This window comes from Zingiber officinale, chromosome 10B (assembly GCF_018446385.1).
Source record: "Zingiber officinale cultivar Zhangliang chromosome 10B, Zo_v1.1, whole genome shotgun sequence".
NCBI classification, from domain to species: domain Eukaryota; kingdom Viridiplantae; phylum Streptophyta; class Magnoliopsida; order Zingiberales; family Zingiberaceae; genus Zingiber; species Zingiber officinale.
In genome coordinates this window covers 61,349,620-61,365,421 of record NC_056005.1, presented here as the reverse complement: position 1 = coordinate 61,365,421, position 15,802 = coordinate 61,349,620, and positions in this window count along the sequence as shown.

The following is a 15,802-nucleotide window of genomic DNA, read 5'->3' as shown; positions in this document are numbered from 1 at the left end:
CCACCAGCACTTCCACACACATCTTCCTTGCCTTTCCTGCTCTGCTCACCTTAAACAATCCATTCCTTGCCTTTATCTGCAGTATAACGAAAACGTGTAGCTATAAGCCAAAGGCTTAGTGAGATCCTTGCCTACCCATAAATCCGAAAAACACATAACATGTAGAAAACATAGCATAGCCTAACATAGCATGGAGAGTCATAACATAGAACATATCTTATCATGTAAAAACCATAACAACTCATAGCATAACATGAGGGAAAGCAGAACATAATATATCATATCACATAAGGAGCATAACATATCAAAGTCTATCATGTGAGTGTATATCATGATTCATATCACATTCTATAAGCACATATCATGAAGCCTATCATATCATGTAAACATGTATCATAACTCATACCTGTTCATAAGGGTGCATAAACATAATTTCATAAATATGTGCATGTAGATGCAATATGTATATTTTTAAAACATGTATCATGGAATGCACATATGCATCATGCTTCTTTCAAAACATATAGTATACATACTTGAATATCATATCATCATCATCATGAGAAGGGCCGTGGCTTGTACCACATGTAAACATAAATGCGCGCAATCCCTAGGACAGGGTAGCTAGCCCCGAACCTACTAGGGATCTAGGTCCGTTCATAGTCCGTCGACCTAGGGGCGTACTGAGGAGCCCATCCCTTAACGAGGTCCGTTCATAGTCCGTCGACCCCGGGGCGCTTATGGAGCCCACCCTTGGTACAAGCCATACAAAGTAAAATATCATGCATATCATATCTCATCATATCATACATGTCATAATTCTTGTCATATCATTAAGAGAGCTATTGATCCCAACTTAAGGGAGGCATCTCTTTATCATAGCATGAAGAGTGCTCTTGATCCCAACTTAAGGGAAGCAACTCTTTTCCATAACATGAAGAGTGCTCTTGGTCCCAGCTTAAGGGAAGCAACTCTTTAGGCTTTTCTTCTTACATAAGCCATTCATACATGCATTATGAAACATAACATGTTCTTATCATAACATAAAGCATAACATGTCATTTTCATATCATCAAACATGGCATATCATCTCATGAACTTAGCATACATATCATGAACATGGCATATCATATCATGAGTCTAGCATATCATATCATTAACATGGCATATCATGTCATAAGTCTATCATGTCATATCATAAACATGGCACATCTTATCATAAGACATAGAAATGCAACATATCATAAAGCATGAAAGCTTACTCCACTTATATATCAAAGACTACATATCATGAAAATGCCTAAGCATGTTTGGTTAGGTTTAAACTCTTTCCTAACCCAATTTATCCATCTTGGCCGAACCATATCAGTAGGTTTCATCCTCATTTCATTCCATATTAAGCATAGAACTTACCCACATAACATGTAAAACTTAATCTAAGCACATACAAGGTAATATACTTCATGAATAAGCATGTTTGAGTTCAAAACTCTAACCTTAACCCATTTATCTCAATTTGGAAAAAACATATCAGTAGGGTTCTTATATCATTTGGTTTCATATGAAGCATAAAACTTATCCATATAGCATGTAAACTTGATCTAAGCACATACAAGGCAATATACTTCATGAATAAGCATGTTTGAGTTCAAAACTCTAACCATAACCCATTTATCTCAATTTGGACAAAACATATCAGTAGGGTTCTTATATCATTTGGTTCCATATGAAGCATAAAACTTATCCACATAGCATGTAAACTTGATCTAAGCACATACAAGGCATTGTACTTCATGAATAAGCATATTTGAGTTCAAAACTCTAACTCTAACCCATTTATTTCAATTTGGCCGAACATATCAGTAGGATTTCATATCATTCTACTCCATAAGAAGCATAAGACTTAAACATGTAACATGCACATTTAATCTAAGTTCCTATAGAGCATAGTACAAGTACCTACAAGGAACCATACTTCATGAATAAGCCTATTTGAGTTCAAAACTCTAACCCTAACCCTTTTATTTTCATTTGGCCGAAACATATCAGTAGGGTTTCATGTCTTTTTATCCCTTAGTAAGCATAAAACTTAAACATGTAGCATGCACATTTAATCTAAGTACCTATAGAATATTGTACAAGTACTTACAAGGAACCATCCTTCATAAATAAGCCTATTTGAGTTCAAAAACTCTAACCCTAACCCTTTTATTTTCATTTGGATGAATCATATCAGTAGAGTTCCATATCATTTTATTCCATAAGAAGCATAAAACTTAAACTTATAACAAGCCCATTTAATCTAAGTACCTACAAGGTATTGTACTTCATGTTCTAAGCATATTTGAGTTCAAAAACTTAAACCCTAACCCATTTATTCAATTTGGCCAACCATATCAGTAGGGTTTACTACCATTTCATTCCTTATGAAGCATAAAAACCTTAGTTATAAACATGTAAAAATTCATACATCACAAAGAGGTACAACTAGTATGGTTTCAAACTAAAATTCTTGACCTAAAGCCTTATAATCAATTTGGCCGAACCATATAGATAGGTTTCTCTTTTTTTTTTCTTCACTACATGAATAATGAAGACTAAACTAACAACATATGAAATTCATATATCATAGAGTAGAAATTTAAGCATGTGATCAAGGAAAAACTTGTTCTAGATCCTTTCTTCCATCCTTGGCCGAATCATGCAACAAGTTCTAAATTTCTTTTTCTTTTTTTTTTTTTTATAACATGAAGCATCTCTTATCACTTGTTAACCCTAAGTGACTACCTATTCTTTATCTTGACCATCTTCTTTCAAGAAAAGTTTTAGAGTTTCGAAAGAGAAAAACATTCTAAAAACCGAAGCTACTTGTACTGGAGTGAGGGGATACTCACATCCTTGCGCTTGTTTTCCTTAGAGATTTAACCTTTTGTTGTGGATCCTTCCTAGAGAGGGGAAGCTTCCTTGCTCCTTGGTCTCGGCAAGAAGAAGGAATGGGTGAAGAAGGGGGCACGGTGAAGGAGGAAGGAGTAAGAGTGTGAATGAGAAAAATGCCAACTCATTTTAATTTCTTCCTTTTATTCATCATGAGAGGAGGAAGGAAAAATATATTTTTCTTCCTCCTTTCTTTTACTCTCTTCATCATTAAGAAAAGTCTAGATACATCCCTTCTTGGTGAGTAAGAAAGGAATATTCTAGAGCATCTCTTCATTAGAGAGGGAGAAGACAACTCTCACTTCTCCTTCTAAGAGAAGAGCCTTTTCTTCTTACATTTAATTATGGTTTCCCTCTCTTTCCCAACAATAATTTCTCTTGGTCTAGTGGTTATCTTATTCAGGTATCTAATGAGAGATCTAGAGTTCAAGTCCTAGACCTTATGTATTTTTATTTCTATTTTATTTATTTAAGTGTTCGGCTAGGAGCAAAAATTCAACTAAAGCATATATATTTTTCTTTATTCTTTATTCATGATAGAATATTCTAGAATTTTGCTAAGGACCCTATGGGTGTTACAGTCTCCCATACCTCATAAAAGTTCGTCCTCGAACTTAAAATAGCTCGGGGTACTTCTGTCTCATATCGTCTTCGCGTTCCCAAGTTGCTTCTTCCAACCGTTGATTTTGCCACAGAACCTTTACTAAAGGTATTTCCTTGTTCCTTAGCCTTTTAATATCTCGATCTAATATCTGCATCAGTCGGCTCTCGTAGCTCAGGTCCTCTTGTACTTGAACTGTCTGTGGTTCGATCACTTGATCTGTGCCTCCCATGTACTTCTTGAGCATTGAGACTTGGAACACATTGTGAATAGCCGACATCTCTGGTGGTAACTCTAGTTCATAAGCCACCTTGCCAACTCTCTTCAGAATTTGATATGGTCCTACATATCGAGGACTTAGTTTTCCCTTCTTTCTGAATCTCAACACTCCTTTCATAGGAGCTACTTTGAGGAATACTGAATCCCCGACGCTAAATTCCAGCGGCCTACGTCGCTTATCTGCATAATTCTTCTACCGACTTTGGGCAGTCTCTATTCTTTGGCGGATCTTCTGTATTGCATGGGTGGTGCTGTTGATAAGATCGGTTTGAAATCCCATTTCCTTCTTTTCACCGCCTTCATACCAACATATAGGGGATGTACATTTTCTCCCGTACAATGCTTCGTACGGTGCCATACCAATGGTAGCTTGATAGCTATTGTTATAGGCAAATTCCACTAAGCAAGATATCGGCACCAGCTGTAATACCCACTAAGTTTATAAGATAAATATATGAATGTAGGATTTTGCCTTAGAAAAATAATTGGAAGTGAGTTGAACCAAAAAGGAAATAAAAAGAAATAAAAAGAAATAAAAATAGGGAGAGGTCAAGGATTGAATCTTGAACCTCTTATATTATATTTCATAGAATTAATGGGTAATAACCAGTTGGGATAGGAATAATATGTTGATAACAAAGGAGGGAAACTTATGATAAAGATGAGAGTAAAAGCTAGCCAAAAGGAAACAAGAAAAGAGCAAGAGAAAGGCAACTTGCCTTCCTCCCTTCCTCTCCCTCTTCCTCTTTGATTTTGCCGAAATGTTTAAAGAGGAATTAAGGGGATTCATTCCCCCTTATTTCACCATGAATGATGAGGATAAATAAACAAATAAAAATAAAAATAAAATAGAAAAAAAGGGCTAAGGGAGAAGGAAAGCAAAAACTAAGTTTGCTACCTCTTCCCCCTTAACATAAAAGAGAATATGTAAAGGGAAAATTCTATTTTCTCTCATTTTTCTCATTCTCTCCTCTCCCTCACCGAAATGTCAGTTCCCCTCTCCTCCATTTTCGGCCCCAAGCCAAGGTTTTCTCTTAAGAAAACCTAAGATACAAGGAGGACTTAGCAAAGGAATCAAGGAAAAGGAACTAGAAGAAGAGGCTACTTCTTCTTCTTCATACCTTAGATCCACAAGCGAAAAAGGATGTATGCTTCCCCTCACCTGTGGTACAAGGCTTTTATGTGTTTTTCAGATTTTATGAAGATTTTAAAACCTAGAAACAAGTTTGAGAAAATTCGGCCAAGAAGAGCTTCCAAAATCTAATGGTGTTTAAACTAGTCTTCACTACATGATAGATTTTTCTATGCTATGTAAAGGGGTTCTTCTTCATGATTTTATACCTATATGATGCTTGATCAGAGGAGTACTGAACCCTAGAATTTCAACCAAAAATATTCTTAAGAGGCTAGGGAAATTTATTGTTTCACCCAACTAGTACAAGGTTCTCCCTATGAAATATTAAGGGTTAAGTATTAGTGTTTCTTCCTTAGAAGATATTTGAAACTAAAAGAAAACCACTCATATGTTTCGGCCAAGAAAGGGTTTAGGGTTAGAAAGACTCTTAAATTTAAATAACCATGCTCATGTGTTAGAATACAAAGATCTTGAAGGATTGATATGCTTGAATATTGCTAGAATTCCATGAACTCCTTCTTAGGGTTTTTTCGGCCATGATGAGATGGATAGCTTAGAAAAGCTTAAACAAAATTTTAATATACTCAAGACCTCTGTACTGTTTAGATATGAAAGTTGTTCAATGCCCTCATGCTTAATTAGGGTGTAGAAAAATTAGTGGATGACATATAACATGTATGATCACAAGGGGTCCTAGCTTATTCATGAACAAATTAGTATACATGTTTCTTAGTAACTTTTGCCATGAAACTTACTTAGGTTTTTCATGCTTTAGCCCACTTAAAAACCTAGATAAGGAATGGTAGGTTTCGGCCATGAGAAAAAAAAAATAAAAGAAAAAGAGGAAAAGAAACCTAGAAAGCCTAAGACACAATTCATATGTATACTCATTATGCTTGTCCTGATACATGCTATGAAACTTGTATAAATTCTCATGCTTTTAGGCTATTTGAAGCAAGTTCATATTCTGTGAGTTTCGGCCAAGTAGGGTTTAAAAGACCTAGAGGCCTTAGAAATGAAACCAAATGTGTTAAAAGTACTTATTATGAAAATAGGATAATGTGTTGATTGTTTCACATGCTTGTATAATTTTTCCATGACCTAAATGAACCCTTGAATGCTTCGGTCATGAAGGAATAGATGCCCTAGAAACCCTAAGACTTAAATTAAATATGCTCATGTCACTCTACATGAAATATGACAAGTAGAAAGCCAAGGTTCAATTGCTATATGTTGTTTTATGACCTAAAATGATGCTAGGGTATGTTTCGGCCATAACTATTGGATGATGCCTTGTATGAATTTATACATAATGTTAGTCCAAGTTCACATGCTTGTATGCTTGTTTGTAGCCCTAATGAGAACTTGTTAAATTTCGGCCATGACATATGTTAAGGGCTTAAAGAACTTAGGAACTAATTCAAATGTGTCAAATGTGTTTACCTTGTTCCTTGGTAAAAATGTTATAAATATGATTTAAAGTTGTTCATGCTTTTATGTCATATGGAACCTTGTTTCACACCTTAAGGTTTAGGCCATATGAAATTAGGGACTTGAGGAACTTAGAAACTAAGTTAATCATGTTTATAATGCTTCCTATGAAAATGTTATGATGATAATTTAGGTGCCACATGCTTGGATGTTGTGTTTAACCTAAATTGAGTTCTAAAGGGTTTCGGCCACAAGGGTTTAGGAAGCTTAAAAACCAAGATAAATATGATACCATGTTTCCTATGATAGGATAATCACAAGATACACCCTTATGCTTAATATGTATGCTTGTGATTTATGACTTATGATATGATATGCATGCTTTTATGACATGATATGCTTTGTGCTTAAATTATGCATGCTTATGTTATGATATGTGGTTAAATTATGCATGCTTGATGCTATGTTTAGTGCTTAAAATATGCATGCTTTCATGATATGATATGTGGTTAAATCATGCATGCTTGGCGATATGCTTTATGCTTAAGATATGCATGTTTTTATGATCTATGCCTAAGTGATGCATATTGATATGACATGATGTATGCCTAAGTGATGCATACCTTTATGATATGATGTATGCCTAAGTGATGCATACCTTTATAACATGATGTATGCCTAAGTGATGCATACCTTTATGATATGATGTATGCCTGAGTGATGCATACTTTTATGACATGATGTATGCCTAAGTGATGCATACTTTTATGATATGATGTATGCCTAAGTGATGCATGCTTTTATGATACATGATATGTATGACATGTACTTTACTTTATATGTGAGTGGCTTGTATCAAGGGTGGGCTCCATAAGCGCCCCGGGGACTAAGGACCTCGTTAGGGATGGGCTCCTAAGTGCCCCTAGGACTAAGGGCCTAGTATGTTTGCCTCGTAGGGTTCAAGACTTGCTACCTTGGACCTACAAGGTTGCGCGCAATATGTAAGTGGTACATAGCCGGGATCCCCCTTATGTTGAGATTTTTTTCAAGTATATATGTAAAAGAAAATGGTTTAAAAGATCATGAGACATACACATGTTTTCGGATACATGTTTTCCAAAATCATATTGCATACACCTTATGATTATGCTATGTTTCATGTTATGCTCTTGATTATGATATGCCATGATAAGGTATGATTATGTTATGTTCATGCTATACTTTATAGACATGTTCGGCCATGGAATTGTTGATGCTTAATATATAGATTTCGGCCATAGATATGATGATGCCTTGATGTACATGTTTCGGCCATGGAATGATGCTTTGATATACATGTTTCGGCCATGCTTTGATATACCATAATACTTGTTTGTTATGCCATGTCTAGCTATGTTTTATGCAATGCACTATGTATATGTTTCGGCCATGGTGATGCTTGATATGCTATGACTAGTTGTGATTATATTATGATGCATGATTTGCTTGAATAGAATGCTATGTTATGCCATGATTAGTTGAGATTATGACTTGTTGATGCATTCTTGATTATGTGCTGATTGTTGGTTTTAGTGAGTAGGAAAGGAACTTACTGAGCCATGAGTGCTCATAGCTTACTTTCCTTGTACCACAGATAAAGGAAAAAGCTGGATGAGTTAGAGGAGCAGCAGGAGGGGCGTGTGTGGCAGTGGCTAGGCAACCAAATAAATAAGAACCTGCTTAAAGTTTCTTTAAAGAACTATGCATTGGTATTTTATGACTTGTGATACCTAAACATGTGTGGCTTGACATTATGGTTCCACTGGATTTGATGTTATGATTTTGATGCCATGTGATAGTATAGTTCAAAAGAAATTTAAAAGAAAAGTTTTATTAAAACTATGAAAATTATTTTAAGTCTTCCGCTGTTTTAAAAAGAAAAATTTATACGTAGAGTATCGTAGCCCCGTCCCTTAGGGTAGCAGGGAGGGCGGGCGTTACACCAACTCCCTTTGAAGTCCAGGGCACAAGATCGTAACATATCTTCCAATACTTGATTCACCCTTTCTGTTTGCCCGTCAGTCTGAGGGTGAAAGGCAGTGCTGAATAATAATTTCGTACCCAGGGCTTTCTGAACGCATTCCCAAAAATGTGAAATAAAATGGCCATCCCTATCAGAGATGATGGTCTTTGGGATCCCATGCAGTCTGATAATCTCTTTGACATATAATTGGGCTAGCTGTTCGATCGAGTAGGTCATCTTGATTGCCATAAAATGGGCCGATTTGGTCAACCTGTCCACGATTACCCATATAGCATCGTAGCCATTCATCGTTTTGGGAAGTCCCGAAATGAAGTCCATGGAAATATCCTCCCATTTCCATTCTGGAATCTGAATTGGCTGCAGTACACCTCCAGGTCTCTGGTGTTCTGCTTTAACTCTTTGGCAGGTCAAGCAAGTACTGACGTGCTGAGCCACATCTCTCTTCATACCATACCACCAGAATTTCTTCTTCAGGTCTTGGTACATTTTGGTGGATCCAGGATGCATTGCGTATGGTGTCGCATGCGACTCCTCTAATAACTTTTTCCGCATCTCTGAATTGTCGGGAATACATAGGCGATCCTTGAAGTACAGTATTCCACTATCAGCGATACGAAATCCGTTATCCTTCCCTTCTAAGACTTCTTGCTTGATCCTTTGGATACTGGGGTCACGGGTTTGTTTCTCCAATATATTGTCAAATAATGTTGTTGCTAGGGTCAGGGTAGAGAGTTGCCCGGTCACATTCTCGATCCCCTGATCGGTAATGTTTCTCGGCTTCCCGATAAATTCATATTTCGGTTCGCATTTAGGATTTGATAACATATTTGCATAATGACCAATAATAGGTATCTGACCTGTAATGACCGTCGAAGCACTTGTCCCATCTTCTCTGGTGAGGGAATGGATCCTGGCATTCGTCATAGCTGGTGGGGCTTCCAGTCTCCCTTGGCCAATCTGAGGGCCTTCTAGTGCAGCTTGCATTAGATGTAGCTGTGAGGGGGTACCTCTGTTCTGGATACTCTGCTGCTGAGGTGTCTACATCTGAGTAGGACAATTTCTGGCCAAGTGTCCTTCCAATCCGCAGCTGTAGCACTTATTCGTGCCCACACGGCATTTTCCCGGATGCTTCTTTCCGCAGGTGGTGCACTGAGGAAACTTAGGTTGCTTGTTCGCTGAACCACCCTGAGAACTGCTCCATTGTTTTCTCTTACCGTTGGAGTTTCCCTTCCAGTTGGTTCTGTTATGTTGAGGTTTCTGAACTTGACTCTTACCCTCATTCATCGCCTTCTGATAGTGTTCAGTGATCAGAGCACTGCTAATTAATTCCTCGGTGGTCTGTGGTCTATTAATGCCGCCGACCATATTTAGGGCTATCTCGGGTCTAAGCATCTTCAGCATTAGTCTGACCCTTTCTCTTTCGGTACTGACCAGCTCTGGACATAGGCGTGCTAATCGGTTAAATTTCTTCATGGCCTCATTCACTGATAGGTCACCTTGCCGAAACTCAGTGAACTCATCGTAGTGTTTATTGGTCACCCGCATATGGAAGAACTCTTCAAGGAATTCAGTCTCGAAGTCTGTCCATCTCATCTGATTCACCTGTCTCTTTGCTTTGACTCGGTCCCACCACATTCTGGCATCGCCTGTAAGGCAAAATGATACACACTTAACCTTCTCGTGTTCGGGCCAATCTAAAAGCTCCATGATGCTTTCCACAGTCTTAAGCCACGCCTGAGCATCCCATGGCTCACAGTTTCCGGAGAATGCTTCTGGCTTCAACCTCTGCCACTGAATCAGGTATGCCTCTTGCTGATTCATCAATGCAGTGATCGTTTGTTGCTGTTCCGTGACCTGACGCTGGAGCTCGGTAATCACATGCATCAGATCGGGTGGAGGTACCGTCTCATTTGCTCGGGTAGTTCATGTTCTAACCATGCTTTATCTTCAATAATCACAATAAGCTAATATAAGTTATCATTATTCATAATCAGACTACCCTAAGGTTGTTATTGTTCCTAATCTACCATCATATATATCTAAGCTAAAAATGTGATAACTAAATAAATAAGATAATAAGCATGCATATTATCAAACATCATAAAGAAATAGATCAAGCATAAATATCACATCAAAATAAAATTTAAGCATAAAATTCTTACTTGGAGCCGCAGGATAAAGGCTTGATGTGTGTGTTGTAACGACCCGGCCCTTTGGCCTCTTGGGCAGCCCTTGTGGCGGCCCATTTGGCGACCTCTCATGTCGTCGACCAACGACCCTTGGTCGTGTCGTTACTCACTAGGACTTTCCACCCCTGGCCAGTGGATTTTTGCCTCCCCCAGGATTCGAACTCTAGACCTCCAGGCTTAAGTACTAGAGTTTATGAATCCTGGTAACCAAGTGAGATGAGGTCGACGACATGAGAGGTCGCCAAATGGGCCGAGTCGTTACAATTAAACTGTAATACCCACTAAGCTTGTAAGATAAATATATGAATGTAGGATTTTGCCTTAGAAAAATAATTGGAAGTGAGTTGAACCAAAAAGGAAATAAAAAGAAATAAAAATTGGGAGAGGTCAAGGATTGAACCTTGAACCTCTTATATTATATTTCATAGAATTAATGGGTAATAACCAGTTGGGATAGGAATAATATGTTGATAACAAAGGAGGGAAACTTATGATAAAGATGAGAGTAAAAGCTAGCCAAAAGGAAACAAGAAAAGAACAAGAGAAAGGCAACTTGCCTTCCTCCCTACCTCTCCCTCTTCCTCTTTGATTTTGCCGAAATGTTTAAAGAGGAATTAAGGGGATTCATTCCCCCTTATTTCACCATGAATGATGAGGATAAATAAATAAATAAAAATAAAAATAAAATAGAAAAAAAAAGGCTAAGGGAGAAGGAAAGCAAAAACTAAGTTTGCTACCTCTTCCCCCTTAACATAAAAGGGAATATGTAAAGGGAAAATTCTATTTTCTCTCATTTTTCTCATTCTCTCCTCTCCTTCACCGAAACCTCAGTTCCCCTCTCCTCCATTTTCGGTCCCAAGCCAAATTTCTCCCTAAGAAAGCCTAAGATACAAGGAGGAATTAGCAAAGGAACCAAGGGAAAGGAACTAGAAGAAGAGGCTACTTCTTCTTCACCATACCTTAGATCCACAAGCGAAAAAGGATGTAAGCTTCCCCTCACCTGTGGTACAAGGTATTTTATGTACTTTTCGGATTTTATGAGGATTTTAAAACCTAGAGACAAGTTTGAGAAAATTCGGCCAAGAAGAGCTTTTAAAATCTAATAATGTTTAACTAGTCTTCACTATATGATAGATTTTTCTATGCTATGTAGAGGGGTTCTTCTTCATGCTTTTATACCTATATGATGCTTGATCAGAGGAGTACTGAACCCTAGAATTTCGGCCAAAAATATCCTTAAGAGGATAGGGAAATTTATTGTTTTACCCAACTAGTACAAGGTTCTCCCTATGAAATATTAAGGATTATGTATTGGTTTTCTTCCTTAGAAGATATTTGAAACTAAAAGAAAACCCACTCATATGTTTCGGCCAAGGAAGGGTTTAGGATTAGGAAGGCCTTTAAATTTTAATAACCATGCTCATGCTATAGAATACAAAGATCTTAAAGGATTTGTATGCTTGAATATTGCTAGAATTTCATGAACTCCTTCTTAGTGTTTTTCGGCCATGATGAGATGGATAGCTTAGAAAGCTTAAACAAAATTTTAAAATGCTCAAGACCTCTGTGCTGTTTAGATATGAAAGTTGTTTAATGCCCTCATGCTTAATTAGGGTGTAGAAAAATTAGTAGCATAACATATATCATGTATGACCACAAGGGGTCCTAGTTTACTCATGAACCAATTTGAATATATGTTTCTTAGTAACTTTTTCCACGAAACTTACTTAGATTTTTCATGTTTTAGGCCACTTAAAAACCTAGCTAAAGAATGGTTGGTTTTGGCCATGGGAAAAAAATAAAAGAAAAAGAGAAAAAGAAACCTAGAAAGCCTAAGACACAATTCATATGTATACTCATTAGGCTTGTCTTTACACATGCTATGAAACTCGTATGACTTCACATGTTTTTTTTTATGTTATTGAAGCAAGTTTAAGCACTGATGAGTTTCGGCCAAGTAGGATTTAAATGACCTAGAGGCCTTAGAATTTAAACCAAAGGTGTTAAAATGCTTCTTATGAAAATATGATAACCTATTGATTGTGTCACATGCATGTATAATTTTTCCATGATCTAAAAGGACTATTGTAAGTCTCGGCCATGGAGGGTTAGACACCCTAGGGACCCTAGGACTTAAATTAAATATGCTCATGTCACCCTATATGAAATGTGATAAGTAGAAAGCCAAGGTTCAATTGCTATATGTTGTTTTATGACCTAAAATGATGCTAGGGTATGTTTCGGCCATAACTATTGTATGATGCTTTGTATGAATTTATACATAATGTTAGTCCAAGTTCACATGCTTGTATGCTTGTTTATAGCCCTAATGAGAACTTGTTAAATTTCGGCCATGACATATGTTAAGGGCTTAAAGAACTTAGGAACTAATTCAAATATGTCAAATGTGTTTACCTTATTTCTTGGTAAAAATGTTATAGATATGATTTCAAGTTGTCTATGTTTTTATGTCATATGGAACCTTGTTTCACACCTTAAGGTTTCGGCCACATGAAATTAGGGAGTTGAAGAACTTAGAAACTAAGTTAATCTTGTTTATAATGCTTCCTATGAAAATGTTATGATGATAATTTAGGTACCTCATGCTTTGATGTTGTGTTTAGCTTAAATTGAGCTCTAAAGGGGTTTCGGCCACAAGGGTTTAGGAAGCTTAGAACCAAGATAAATATGATACCATGTTTCCTATGATAGGATAATCACAAGGTACACCCTTATGCTTAATATGTATGCTTGTGATTTATGACTTATGATATGATATGCATGCTTTTATGATATGATATGCTTTGTGCTTAAATTATGCATGCTTATGTTATGATATGTTGTTAAATTTTGCATGCTTGATGCTATGTTTAGTGCTCAAAATATGCATGCTTTCATGATATGATATGTGGTTAAATCATGCATGCTTGACGATATGCTTTATACTTAAGATATGCATGTTTTTATGATCTATGCCTAAGTGATGCATATTGATATGACATGATGTATGCCTAAGTGATGCATACCTTTATGATATGATGTATGCCTAAGTGATGCATACCTTTATGACATGATGTCCTTTATGATATGATGTATGCCTAAGTGATGCATACCTTTATGACATGATGTATGCCTAAGTGATGCATATTTTTATGACATGATGTAAGCCTAAGTGATGCATACTTTTATGATATGATGTGTGCCTAAGTGATGCATGCTTTTATGATACATGATATGTATGACATGTACTTTACTTTATATGTGAGTGGCTTGTACCAAGGGTGGGCTCCATAAGCGCCCCGGGGACTAAGGACCTCGTTAGGGATGAGCTCCTAAGTGCCCCTAGGACTAAGGGCCTAGTATGTTTGCCTCGTAGGGTTCAAGACTTGCTACCTTGGACCTACAAGGTTGCGCGCAATATGTAAGTGGTACATAGCCGGGATCCACCTTATGTTGAGATTATTTTCAAGTATATATGTAAAAGAAAATGGTTTAAAAGATCATGAGACATACACATGTTTTTCGGATACATGTTTTCCAAAATCATATTGCATACACCTTATGATTATGCTATGTTTCATGTTATGCTCTTGATTATGATATGCCATGATAAGGTATGATTACGTTATGTTCATGCTATACCTTATAGACATGTTTCGGCCATTGATTTGTTGATGCTTGATATATAGATTTCGGCCATGGATATGATGATGCCTTGATGTACATGTTTCGGCCATAGTATGATGCTTTGATATACATGTTTCGGCCATGCTTTGATATACCATGATACTTGTTGTTATGCCATGTCTAGCTATGTTTTATGCAATGCACTATGTATATGTTTCGGCCATGGTGATGCTTGATATGCTATGACTAGTTGTGATTATATTATGATGCATGATATGCTTGAATAGAATGCTATGTTATGCCATGATTAGTTGAGATTATGACTTGTTGATGCATTCTTGATTATGTGCTGATTGTTGGTTTTAGTGAGTAGGAAAGGAACTTACTGAGCCATGAGTGCTCATAGCTTACTTTCCTTGTACCACAGATAAAGGAAAAAGCTGGATGAGTTAGAGGAGCAGCAGGAGGGGCAACGAAGATGTGTGTGGCAGTGGCTAGGCAACCAAATAAATAAGAACCTGCTTAAAGTTTCTTTAAAGAACTATGCATTGGTATTTTATGACTTGTGATACCTAAACATGTGTGGCTTGACATTATGGTTCCACTGGATTTGATATTATGATTTTTGATGCCAGGTGATAGTATAGTTCAAAAGAAATTTAAAAGAAAAGTTTTATTAAAACTATGAAAATTATTTTAAGTCTTCCGCTGTTTTAAAAAGAAAAATTTATACGTAGAGTATCGTAGCCCCGTCCCTTAGGGTTAGCAGGGAGGGCGGGCGTTACAGGTTGGTATCAGAGCCAGGTTATTGCCAGCTCACTACACACACATCAAGCCTCCTACCTGCCGCTCCAAGTAAGAATGTTTATGCTAAATTTGATTGTTATATTCTTATGTTTGATTTTCTTGTTATATTGCCTATGCTTTATTTCTTTACTACATTGCTTATGCTTTATTTCTGTATGTTACATGTTAGGACCAAAAGTAGCTAGAGGGGAGGGGGGTGAATAGCTCATCGCGTTCGCTCGGTGCTCGGCGTTGCTTGTTCCTTCAAAGATGTGCAGCGGAAATACAAAGAAACAATCACACAACGCTAACACGGTTGGTTTACTTGGTATCCACCTCACAAGAGGTGACTAATCCAAGGATCCACACCAACACACACACCCTCCACTAAATAAAACTCTCCTTTATGGTAACTACCAAGGGCGGAGAAGCCCTACAAGACTCAATACAAGAAGAGAGGGAAAGGATACAAGAAATACAAGCTTACAAGCTTACAATGAGTATAAACCCTAACCCTAGCTTATCTTCTTGGCTTTGATCTGCCTCTTGACTTGGAAAACTTCCAAGATCCTTCAAGAACTGGCGATCTGAGCTTTGGCGAGAGATCTGGAGTGAATCGGAGAAAAGATGCCGAAGATGAACGCTGCGGCCTTTATCGACGCCACGGTCGGATCCCGATCTATTCGAATGTTCCCAATCGATCGGGAGGCTTTGGATCGATCCACGAATCGATCCGGAGCGCCTCGTGCTGAAAGGCCTCGGATCGATCCACGGATCGATCCGGCGCTCGCGTGAAG